Genomic DNA, 12,177 nt, shown 5'->3' on the forward strand with positions numbered 1-12,177 from the left:
GACAGCAGTAGGAAACCTGTCCCCGCTATTATTTGAACTATAAAAACTATCCTGCATTAGGAGAACCAACCTTTGCTGTGTAAGCACTGCCAATAGTGGTTACAAAGGCAGAAATATCTCCCAGAATTGTGCCGAGCTTTTACTACTTTGCAACATCTAGGTATTGCTCAGTACTGCTATCAGTATATGCACCCAGTTTCAGAACCTATTGAATTGTGCTACTATTAAGTTCTCCCTAGAACAGATAAGGCTATGGAAAAGAGTGAGACCAGCATTTCTCTGCCAGTCCTAGAATTTTAATTTGGAGTTCAGTTGTCTGAAATTTATATAGACATTAGATATTCGTTTCTCCCTTTGGTAGCAACTGCAGCACTGGGAAGAAAAGTTGCTTTTCCTCTTTGGAATAGATATAAAGAAAAGATTTTGATCCACTCTACGTCATTTGAAAATTTCAGAAGAAATGTAATAAGCTCTACTTACACACCTTACCTGAAAAAAAAAAAAAATTGAAGAAACTGTCCTCATGTTGCAACCATAGATTAAGCAGTAAGTGAATAGATGACAGTAACTCTAGGGAAGTTTTGATGTGGGTTTGGTAATGTTGAGTTGGCTAATCTGTTCCAAGTTCAGACAAGGGGATTTGACTTGTCAGTTTGCTTTAAACAACACATGTTTGTATTACTGAATGTGTTCATATCCAGTACATAACAGACTACCTGCTATGTCAATTGAGATGGGATTAACTGTTATGGCCTTTTAAATTCAGAACAAATATGAGTAAATCATTGTGACTGTTTTCCATGACTGCTTGACTGTGGATCAAAGAAGTAAACAGAGCATAATATCTGTGTTACACACACAGAAGAATAAAAATGCCTACGTCCGTTCTAGACTACAGAAGAACATTGCTACGTTTGCTAATAGGTACTTTCAGACATATTGACCTTGAATTTAGATACACTTGTAAGAGTGAGACTGAGGTCATCTAACTTTAAGGGGAGTATTCATCACTGATACTGTAGGTTTGAGTACCTACAAACTAGTATGTAGATCTGAGCAAGATGACAAAGTTACTGTTGTTACCAGTGGAAAATTAGGATGACATTAAAAATATACATGTAGTGTCATTTTAAGCAGAGGTGTCCTATCTAGCATCCAGCTGCCGTGGATCTTCTGTACATCTCCCTTCCCTGTCAGACCCATGCCATGGGTGTCTTGGATGCCCTGAAACATCTCAAATTGCTCTAGATGCTTATGTATGGAGAAGCCCCTGTGTCCACAGTGTTGACACCTTCACCTAAGATAGTCTTGACTGTGACTAAATCCAATGAAGAACATGAACATCTCATCTATTTTAGCTGTACCTTAAATTGAGTTCACTCCCATCAAACCCCTATTTTGATCTGTTGTCTGTAAAGGCAGCATAGGGTTGACCAGATGAGGTATGGTCATCTATATTCTAGCCAGCTGAATATATGCAACTGAGTCATACTGTCCTACTTCTGGAAGTGGCATCCATGCCAAAGAAGCAACTCCTTTTTATATTCTCTGTTGGTATAATTGCTGCAGCACTATTCTCACTGATCTCCAAGAGCAGCAGGTAAGAGTGCAGCAATTCACTCACCCATCCCTGGACTGGTGGAGTACTGGGTCAGCGCATGAGTGTCTGTGAATATGACACTCTTTGCATCATATGTTGGGAAGACGCCTCTTTTTAAAAAGCAGGGAGAACAGACATGCTGCTTTGTTTATATCACTTTCAAGAATAAAAGTGGCAAATGGTAATTGATATGACTGAAAATGCAATGATTTCCCAATCCCCAAATGTGATGGCTCCGGTGGACTCATCCCACTGTTAGAAAAGCAGTGTCAAATGAGCTGATACCAGTGGAGTGGCTGCAGACATTATTTTTTTTTCTATGTAAAGGAATATAGAATGGTTTGGATTGGAAGGGACCTTAAAGATTGTCTAGTTCCAACCCCCCTGCCACGGGCAGGGAAGGGGAAGCCGTCCCTGGGTGGGCTCGAACCACCAGCCTTTCGGTTAACAGCCGAACGCGCTAACCAATTGCGCCACAGAGACTCATTTTGCTGGTTAGCTTGGCAGAACAGAATTTTGTGAGAGAATTGAGACGTTGGTAAAGCTTGAAGGAGGAATAGAAGGGGGAACCAGGCCTTTGACAAAGAGATGATTGTGGCTGAGCCAGAGCTGGAGATGGCAAATCCTTCCTTTGCCTTTTCCCTTCAGCGTTCTCTGACACTGCCCTTTTTCCCTATCCTGCCCAGAAGCACCATCCCAAGCCAACTAGTTGTTCATATGTGCAATGCCATCCCTTCACAGTTCCCTCACTAAATGAGAGCATCAGCAGGACACGTTGGAGCCAGGGTGTCATTCCTCCAGCACATGACTATTAGACATACTTACACCCCTAACACAGACGTAACTTCTAACATGGGGATGCTAAATTAATCCTTTCTCTTCTGTACATGAAAAAGGTTAAAGATGACTGTGAAATACTCATCCCACTGGCCTGGAGCAGCTGAGTTAAGAAAACAGTCTCTTCAGTTTCATCCACCCAAACTAAAGAGATGAAAACCACCTCAGCTGTTCCTGCCCTGGTTATAACCACAGCTCTGGGTTTCAGGAGAGACACAGCCTTACAAACTTAAAGACCATAGCTAATGCTAACTGTAATATAATCCATGCTAGCTGCATGTCCCCTTTCCTTTCAGATGTTTTTTTGCAAGTATGAAGATGCTTGCTGACAACAGAAACAGAGATATTCTTGCAACCACCCATATGTCCAAGAGCACTGTACTAGTTCCTATATATCCATCACTGAGGTACAAAAATACTTGATTTGAGAGAGTTATATAATTGACATAGGAAAGATTAATCCTTAGTGGTACAATAGAAAATTTCTGTAACAAGAACACGTTTCCAAATTAAAAAAAAAATATATATATGCCTACTATATAACTATAGTATGGCTGTATTATAATTTACCTACAATATATCATCTTGTAGTTAGCCTTTATTTCCTGTTGAGTCTTGCTACCTATAACTAGGCATATTTCCCCTTTGACCATCCTTGCATGCCAATCAAATCCCCTAATAAAATAGCTTGATGCTCATAATCTTATTTTTGTCTCAATGGTATCACTTGAGAAAACTCAAGACAGACACTGCTTTTACAAAGTTGCTTCCAACTTTTCATCACAATATAATTCTCAGAGTCTGCAATGTCTTTTTTTCCCATGTTTCTAAACTCCTAACAAAAATTCAGGGTATCTTGCCTAACTGTAGATTTCTAAACATGAAGGATCTGATCCAATCTGGTCTGTCTGTTATCACTGGATAAAGTGAACCTCTTGAAGAAAATGTTTTATGCTACTTTTCAGAGATGCCTCTATAAAGATGTGATGACTATCCCTCTCACAGGTCTCTGTCTCTCTCCATCTACCACATAGGAAGCCTAAACAACCTGTTCAATTAGATCCTTAAGGTGAGAAGATTAATTTAGGTCAGATGAATTATACTCTCTGTTGAAGTACTTTATAAATGCATTTTCGATGGAGTATTTATGAATAAGATGAAAACCAGAACAAAGGAATGACATCCTTTTCTCCAACATTTTCTTTTTTATATAAGACACCCTTTTTAATTCTGGAAGAGCCAAAGTAAGACATTTTCTTATCATCTAGGCAAATGTTATGCCAGAGCACAGCACACTCCTAACTTTTGCTCAGGCAGAAATTCAAAGATTTGAAGTACGGAAAAAAAGGAAGCCTGACATATAAGCAAACTGACATCTGTTTAATTAACAGACAACCTGGATAACTTGGTTTTGTGTGTAAGAGGTTTTTATTTGTCATAACTCTGCAAACTGAAGGAACTGTTTAATCAGCTTCAGCAGAGCATAATCCCTTAACTTCGATATTTTTCCTCACAGCACTTAGCAATGCAAACAGTATTATGAATACCTGGAAGCATTGCACCAGATTCACAATAGCAACCTGTCATAGTCTGCCCATGTGAAATTGTTTCTGAGACATAGAAAAAAAAATGGAAATTACCAAGAGAAAATGGCTGTCATTTGGGAAGTTCATATTAATTGCCTGCAGTCATAGTCAATGTCAACTGACTCAGCAAGGAATATTTAAGATCAAGGTTTGAGTAGTCCCCAGAAAATCAACCTCTCTGTTTTAAGTCAGCTGCACACTTTAACAACTGGCAGAATATGATTTTCAGTAAGACATATGCTCCATTGATCTGGAAATGACAAGATTTAGGACATACTTTTCACAGAACAGAGGTGGGGACAGCTTGGAAAAGTTAACAGTGTATGGAAATTTTCAAGAACATAAACCTGAGGTTTCCATCATGGACCATATGTATGCCACTAACGGGCACTGCTAAATAGGTTATCCTGTATAACTAAAGCTATTTCAGACAGGCAGCAAGCAAGTCACACAAATGGAGAGGAGAGAGTGTTGAGGAGAAATACAGCAGTTATCCAAGCAGGTACTGTCTCAAAAGAAAAAAAAAAGAAGGAAAGTGGAATAAGCACTAACTGTCACCCTCCATGAGCATCTCTAGACTGCTAGACTGCAAGAGAATCCGCCCTTCCTCAAGATAGGTGTGGAAAAGAGCAGGGAAGGAAAAAGGCAGAAGGACCCAAGTCATCCATATTAACGCCTGGGGTCTCTATGATTGTCATGGTAGTCTGGTTTCCTCCAGACACATGTCCAATATATTTCTGCCATTATTGAACATTTCCCTTCTTATCAGTGTGGGAAACTGCTGTCTCCCTCAGCATTAATGTTGATGAAGCTCTTGTTTTCCATTCTCATACACTTCTTACAATATAAGGACCATTAAATGGGACTTAGTCTTGGCCGCACCTCTTCATCCCACTTTGATTTACAAATTATACCAATGTGTACATTGCGTATTTTTGCTATGAATCTCTGAGAATAATCTGTATCTCTCTCGTCTATAGCCCCTGCTGAAATATAAATTAAATATTCCTCTCTGGCCTTCTCTTCTCCAAGCTGAATAAATGCCGCTCCCTCAGCATCTCCACATATGTCATTAACTCCAGCCCCCAGTTATCGTCATGGACTTCTGCTGCACTTGCTGTAATTTGCAAATATCTTGCTTATAGTGTGTGTATGAAGCCACAACACCCATACTGAAAAAAATCCAATGGCTAGACAGAAATAATTAAGTATTCTAAATACTATTTAAATTACAAACCATTAAGTTCACAGTGCCCAGGTTAGGTACATGTAGTGTGTAGTCAACATATGGCCCCAAATTCATGCTGATTTGTAGTACAGTCAGAGATGGCTGCTCTTCTCTGTGTACTAAAATGAACAGCGGATGTCACTGGTGCAGGATGAGAAACAGTAGGAGTAGAAGACCAGTTACATTTTAAATGTACTGCTTACTTTTGGACTTCATAAGGATGTGTTGCTTTTGCTTTGGGAGTTTCTTTGTTGTCACGTAATACTGTTCTATAGTTAACGAACGTTCAAATGGTACCTTAAAGCTTCTATTTTAAAAAAATATAAGATGTGCAAGCAAAACAGTCATTTAGAAAACACTTTACTTGTCTGTCTGAGCAAATCAATCTAGCCATGAGTTTTTTATTTACATAAATGTATACACATACAGTAGATAAAGCCTCAGAGCATAGACAGATAAGGCCTTAACTCCAGTACTTCCATTAAAAAATTTCTGTTTACCTTGTCTTTCTTATGAACTAAAATTGTGTCAGCATAATTTATTTGGCATCATTTAGGCTCATGTTTGTGTGTTTACTGTGTTTATGTGCTGTGCCTTTCTTCTGGGTTTACTGTGCAAATACAAAATCTGAAAATTACTGTTCATTTTATACACTAGGAAAACCCTATGCTTCTAAACCCAAACTAGTTGTTTGAGAAGAGAAGAATACTGCAAATGAAGCTAGCATATAGTTCACAAGTCTATCAAATCAATAATCGGTGTTTTCTTCAGACTCTTCTTTTCAGGCTCTATTTCAGTTGCCAGCGGGGTCCTTTATAAGAAATCTGTATACCTGTGTGAATCTCAGGTGCTGTGGAAATCAGTACAGAATCAATGGTAATTCCTCAGCTTTGGCTGGATATTTAAGAAATTACCCACCTGGAAGAGGGGTAACTTCAAATGAGTTCCCCTTGACATACCAAAGCTCATGGAGATTTATATTGCTGAAACAATAAACTATTTCTGAGCAAAGCCATTGCTTCCTAAGACAAGCCACTAAATATGTTGCAGCTGAATGACACAGGGATGTGCAACTACCAAAGCACAGTGTCAAGGACCTCAGAAGAAAATAAGACATTTATCAGACCTGCAGTTCATGGAGTTGGGTGAAGACAGTGATTAGTAAAATGGTGAAAGTGCAAAATGCCACCTGTAAAGAACTATCAAAGTGATTGGTATGAATGTTTAATATGGGTTTGGGGAGATTTCTCTTTGTTTCTAATCTTACAGATTCTTACCTAACCTTGTTTGAAGTTTTATGTAATTACTCAGAAAAATTTTAAAAAAAGTAAAATTACATATTGCCTTACAAAAAAAGAAAAAGAAAAAATCAAAGTAGAAAAATCAAGATCTTCATTAAAAAGTCAAAATTTGTTGAGTGTTCAGAAGAAATCATGATCCTTTCCTTTAGTGATCCATAAGACAGATATTTGTGTCAAAGATCTCTAATCAATGGAGCAGTGTAAGCATTTCCAGAATGCAAAGCATCTTTTCTGAACTTATTTGAGTGGGTTAAATCATGCTCCACTGGTGTCTTTTTCAGTCTAATCAGTACAAGACTTCTATAGGATTAGCTTAGACCAGACATTAGACTATAACGTATGAAAACTTTGTTAAAAAATAAACTCACCATTCATACCTAAATATGGTGATGTTATTCTCTGATATAAAAAAGAAAAATACCATCTGTTTTTTATAACTCTGATCAATAATAGGCCCTTGTTCTTTTAGAAATGAAGTGAAAACTAATCTTAAGAAACATTTGCAATGCAACTGCAACTTATTTCAAGTAAGGTAATTTTGGGGTTCGTGTGCAGATCTAGTGAATACAAAGAAGCTATTGAACAGTGAGACAACAGCAACTTCTTGAGATTACAAAAAATAATAGAGAGAGAGCCCACCTTTGTCTATAATTTAATTGCCAGATGTACTGTCATGTAGCAGCATTAGGGCGTAATGAATCTGCTCTGTTACTTGCTTCGCTGCGGGCTTTGAGCCAGGGAGTCATTCTGCCCGAGAGACAAAAGACGCTCTGTCTGCGCAGAGATCCCTGCATCTTCCTGACACGTTTCCTCATACATTTTGTGAACTGTCTTTCCCCTCCCCTCTCCCTCTGTTATGTTAGCTGTGAACTGCAGTGAAAATCTGTCTGTGACAGACACTTTCGGTACTTGGTCAGCTGTCAGACAAGCATGAGGTGAAAGACTTCAAATATGGCATTGGGCTCACAAACACGCATACACGCACACACACAGAGAGAGGAACAGCCCTCACTGGCTACTTCTCAGGTCCAAGCAGGAAAACAAAAACAAAACACACAAAAAAATCTCAAGGAAGAGAGTGCTTCTATATAAGTCAGAACTTGCAAACAAAGAAAGCATATTTCATGGTTTTGTTAAAATCAAACATGTAAGATCTAAACTGAAAGGGATGTTTCCTAATCTCTGACTGCAGGGTTAGTAACATCTTCGTTCTATGCACAGAACTCATCTGCAGCAGTATTTAATGGAGGATTTCTCCACTTTGGAAGTTGTTTCCATTAATGCCAATGTCAAGACAAATATAAGGGAAAAAGACCTGATGAGAAACCTGTGAATGGATGAATGGCCCAGGCTGACTCACAGAGTATCAACTACAAATCATCCCATCCCAATCCACCCTTATTCGGATACTTGCATGGCACCTGGCAATGCATCCTCATAAGTCTAGCACAGTTAGGGCAATGCTCTTAGGATGCTGTAACCTTACCGTGTTAATATAAGGTACACTGCACTGAAATCACAGTGTTTAGCCAACGTGCTGGAGCTCCAAGTGAAATATCCTCTTTGGACTTGTACCATAACAAAAGGGTGTTGTCTTCTACAGCACTAGCTAAATTCCATCTGTAAACACAATGCAGCATTCAAGGAAATCAAAAGAAACCTCTCCACTGGGTCTGGTCTGAGGTCAGGTCTTGAAAAGCCTTGTTTGTTCAAGAAGATTTAACCAAATAAAGAATCTGTGTTGAAGTACAAAATGACACAAGAAACTCCTTGATTTTCTTGTGACTCTGAGACATATTTTAGACCCACTAGACTTTTTTAGTGCAATCTGTAAATCTAAACAAACAACATGGCCTATGCGAATATGTCTAATGTTCCGAGGCATCTCTAACACTTCTGGATGCCTGTAAACAACTGAACCATACTGTCAGTACCTACAAAAAGAGTCAGGACATGCAGGTCAAGTGTAGACACCTACAATTAGGTGTGTGAATTTGCAACCTGCCATAGGCTCACTCCTAGTCACTGGAGAGATATAGGCACCTGCAGAGGGTGGTTCACCCTTTTCTAAGATTGAGAAAAGAAATGTCAAAGATAAATTGGATAAAAGTGTCTGAATTTTATCTTAACTGAGTATGGATTGAGTCCTAAGGTGGACTAAATGCCTGACATTTAGACAGCTGAGTCTCCGTTTCTTTCCCTGAGCTTAGCTGTTCTTGGTGGTGTAAGATTCCTGGCATATCTGAGACAGCCACCCAGGCTTGTCAGATACGAAAAACATCAATGGGAAGCTCAAACTTTCTGAACCAGTAGCTAATGTTAAGGCAAAATATCTTATAGCTTCTTAAGACAGTGTCAAACACTAAAGTTGAGGTAACTGATTTCAACAGCTGAAGGAAAGTGACTGAAGCAGACAGTGGGCTATATTCAGCTGCCCAAACTTTGGTATTTAGTGTCATTTTAGAAGCCGTGCAGATATGACAGACAACTTCTGGGATATCCCCAGCATTTTGAAGCATGGCTGAGGGCAGGCAAGATAATGATGCCTAATACGATAAGGATATGACGCATTTGCCTACATATAGGCATTTAGAGTTATTTTAAGTACTGTAGGATGTCCTACCTAGCCTCCATCTGACACTCCAGAAGGATAGTCTCCCATAAGTGCCTTGTGATACCTGTCAGTACCATGCATATGTCTCAAATATGCTACAGCAAAACTGGCAACAGACATCCGTGTTTCAGCAACAAAATTCCCGCTTCTATGTCTGCACTTCAAACTTCCCTGAGCGTGTGGAGATGCAGCCCTGCAAATCATCACACACATAGCACAGAACTGCAAGTGTCAGTGAGCTAAGGCACAGAGCAATATAGTTACATCCCTGCAGTATGGTGTGCGATCCAAAGCAGATAACCCTCACCCCCTGGCAGTGCTCATGTCTCCGTGAATAGAGACATTCATTCCTTCTTGCAAATAATCTATGCTTGCGCACCTTTGTCTACACTTGCTACTGAGGACATATCCAAAGAGGACTCTCAGAACCTTTTGGTGGGTGTACAGCATATGAGTAAGATCTGCATCATGCAGATCTCTCTTAATGACATTTTTTGTTAGAGAAGGAGAAAGGAAAGACTGGCTTTACAGAAATTAAGTTCCATTCCTGACTGAGCCACAAACTTCCTGCATTTGACAAGCAACTGTTTTTCTCTTGTTTCCTCCTATCATATCCTGCAATTAGTATTCCCCTTTTCTGAGACAACTTGGGTGGACATATTCATTGATATTTATCAAATATGTCCAGAAATACTTTTAAAACTGATATTTTTAGAATCCTCAGGGCTTCTTGGCAGAGAGATAACAATCACGGTTACCTCTGACAATCTTGGACTTCTCTTCAACCCCTTTGGTCCTCTTTTTCTTTCTGAAGGCACCAAAAAGCTTCTCTTAACCTTCACAAATTCGGCTTTCATCTACTCTGACAAATGGTTCATTTTCTCTTCCACATTTTGACATTCTCTTCCCCTTGCCCTGACTTTGATTAGGTTCTGCTTTTTCTTAACCTGTCTTCCCCAGCATGAGAAACCATAGAAAATCACACAGAAACCAGAGAGAAGCTATAGAAGTTCCCTGTAAAGCGAAGAAAAGACCAGGAAAGACTAACTCTCCAGAGGTGTGCACCAGCTTTCAGTATGCTATTCCCTTCATTCACACAATTCCCTCAGCTTCTGCTACACTTGTTTATCCTAAAAATCAGGCTAATTTTTAGTATGTCTTTCATTAATTAGTTAAATGAAATAATTAAATATAGGAAGAATTAAAAAAAAAAAAGAAACTTAAATATGGCCATCCAATAATCATAAGATAAACAGGTACTTCTAGGACACAGTAGGATTTTGTCTAGATGTTGACTTCAGAATGAAATGAAACAAGTTCCAAAGCTGCCTGTTAATTTCCAGAGTCCAAAGAAAGGAGCCTTGCTCAAATGTAGATTTCTGTGTTTAACGAAATTCCATTTCCGGTACCCAAATGACTTGGAGAACATGGCCTTAATAGTCTTCATGAGATTATTTTCTTCAGAACTGTTCATTATCTCTCCTAGTAAACCTTGTTTTAAATGAATTCAAAGGGTATGTGACTATATAAGCCACTAATGCAGGAGATGGTCACAACCATAACGTTGTGTAGACTGCAAATACTTACTTCTTAAAAAGAAGGAAAAGGCATGACTCAGTAACATTGTCTATTTTTTGTAACAATTGTCTATTGTCCTTTCTTATATTGCAATCACACTTGACTTACTTTTGGCACAGCAGTTCATTAGATGCACAGGTTGATAGGTAAAGTTTCCTGTATTGCATGTATCTGTTAACATAGAATACCTGAAAACAAAAGGTTCAGCTTTCATTACCTTTATATGCACAGGGCTCTTGGAGCCCTCTTTTTCTCCTACACGTTGATGAAGGATGTAATAAAGGGCAAATAAGATGTTGAGATTCAGGCTTGAGTGGACACCCTTCCTTTGGCCCTAAGAGGAGATATGACACTCAGGTCCTTTCACTGGATAACCTGTACACCACCACAGCCAATGAAACAATGACTGAATTTCCAACCAAGCTGTCTTGAGTGAGCCCCAAAAACCTGAAGATTTGCTCTGATTTGCAATGCTTGGGGAACCACAAGTGGTGGAGCAAAATGCATTTGCACTGTGAACACAGCTCTCCTTGCCCAGTGGATTTTTTTCTTTACTCTGAGTCATAGAGAGATAAATAAACACATACAGGGATATAGAAACACAGAAATACAATTCTGCAACAAAATTTTCTTCCACTCAGATTCTTTGATAGAATTAATCTTTAATTCCAACTCTACTTTCTTAAGAAAGTACATTGCTAGTCTTAAACGCAAGACTCTGTTATTTCTATAACGGTCTCTTGCTTTAGAGCACCTCAGGGTTTGATCAGGTTAAAGGCTAGTCCATACCTAAAAAAACCCTTTGGGAAGAAGAGAAATGGGAGCTCCACTAGTCCAGTGTAACATTCAGTGAGGATACTGAGTTTTGGATCATACCCTTAGACATACTATTTCCTTAAACAGTCAATGTTCAACAAAGGCTAAGAAATATATATCAGATATTTATAAAGATCTACAGAATACTTTTCTATCATCTTTTCCAGGCCCCAAATGGTTATCACAGATATTCCCTTCCATGATATCTAAACATGCTCTTCTCAGCGTTTTTTGATCAGAATTGATAACAGCATGTATGCTGGGAACTAACTGTACCAAAGATCTAAATGAGGCGTTATAGAAAAGTATGGTATGGTATGAAGATATTGTTATACAGCCTTGCCATAATGCTAAAATAGTGTCAAGCAACATCTCACTCTAAACATGGAAGCACTTCTTTCAGATAAACTATGGAAATTTAATTTCTTTTGTAACTGCATTTTTCTGTGTAACTGCCTGATACAGTAGATCCTGGACACATAATCCTTCTAAATCAATACACTGTTGCTAAATGCATTTGCTATGGCAGAAATCCGAAGCTACTAAATAAATAAAGGTTGTTTAACCTCCGAAGTCATGCTTGCTTGGAGTTACTGCCTTTATTACTCTGGGAAGAG

At 38.8% G+C, this 12,177-nt stretch overlaps 1 non-coding gene across 1 annotated transcript; it reads right to left on the bottom strand.

Annotated features, from left to right (window-relative positions):
* Positions 1–2,009: 2,009 nt before the first annotated feature.
* On the bottom strand, positions 2,010–2,083 carry TRNAN-GUU (transfer RNA asparagine (anticodon GUU)). The gene has a single exon. It is a non-coding gene; the product is annotated as a tRNA-Asn (tRNA).
* Positions 2,084–12,177: the final 10,094 nt, after the last annotated feature.

The sequence above is a fragment of the Phalacrocorax aristotelis genome, chromosome 3, assembly GCF_949628215.1.
Source record: "Phalacrocorax aristotelis chromosome 3, bGulAri2.1, whole genome shotgun sequence".
Lineage (NCBI taxonomy): Eukaryota > Metazoa > Chordata > Aves > Suliformes > Phalacrocoracidae > Phalacrocorax > Phalacrocorax aristotelis.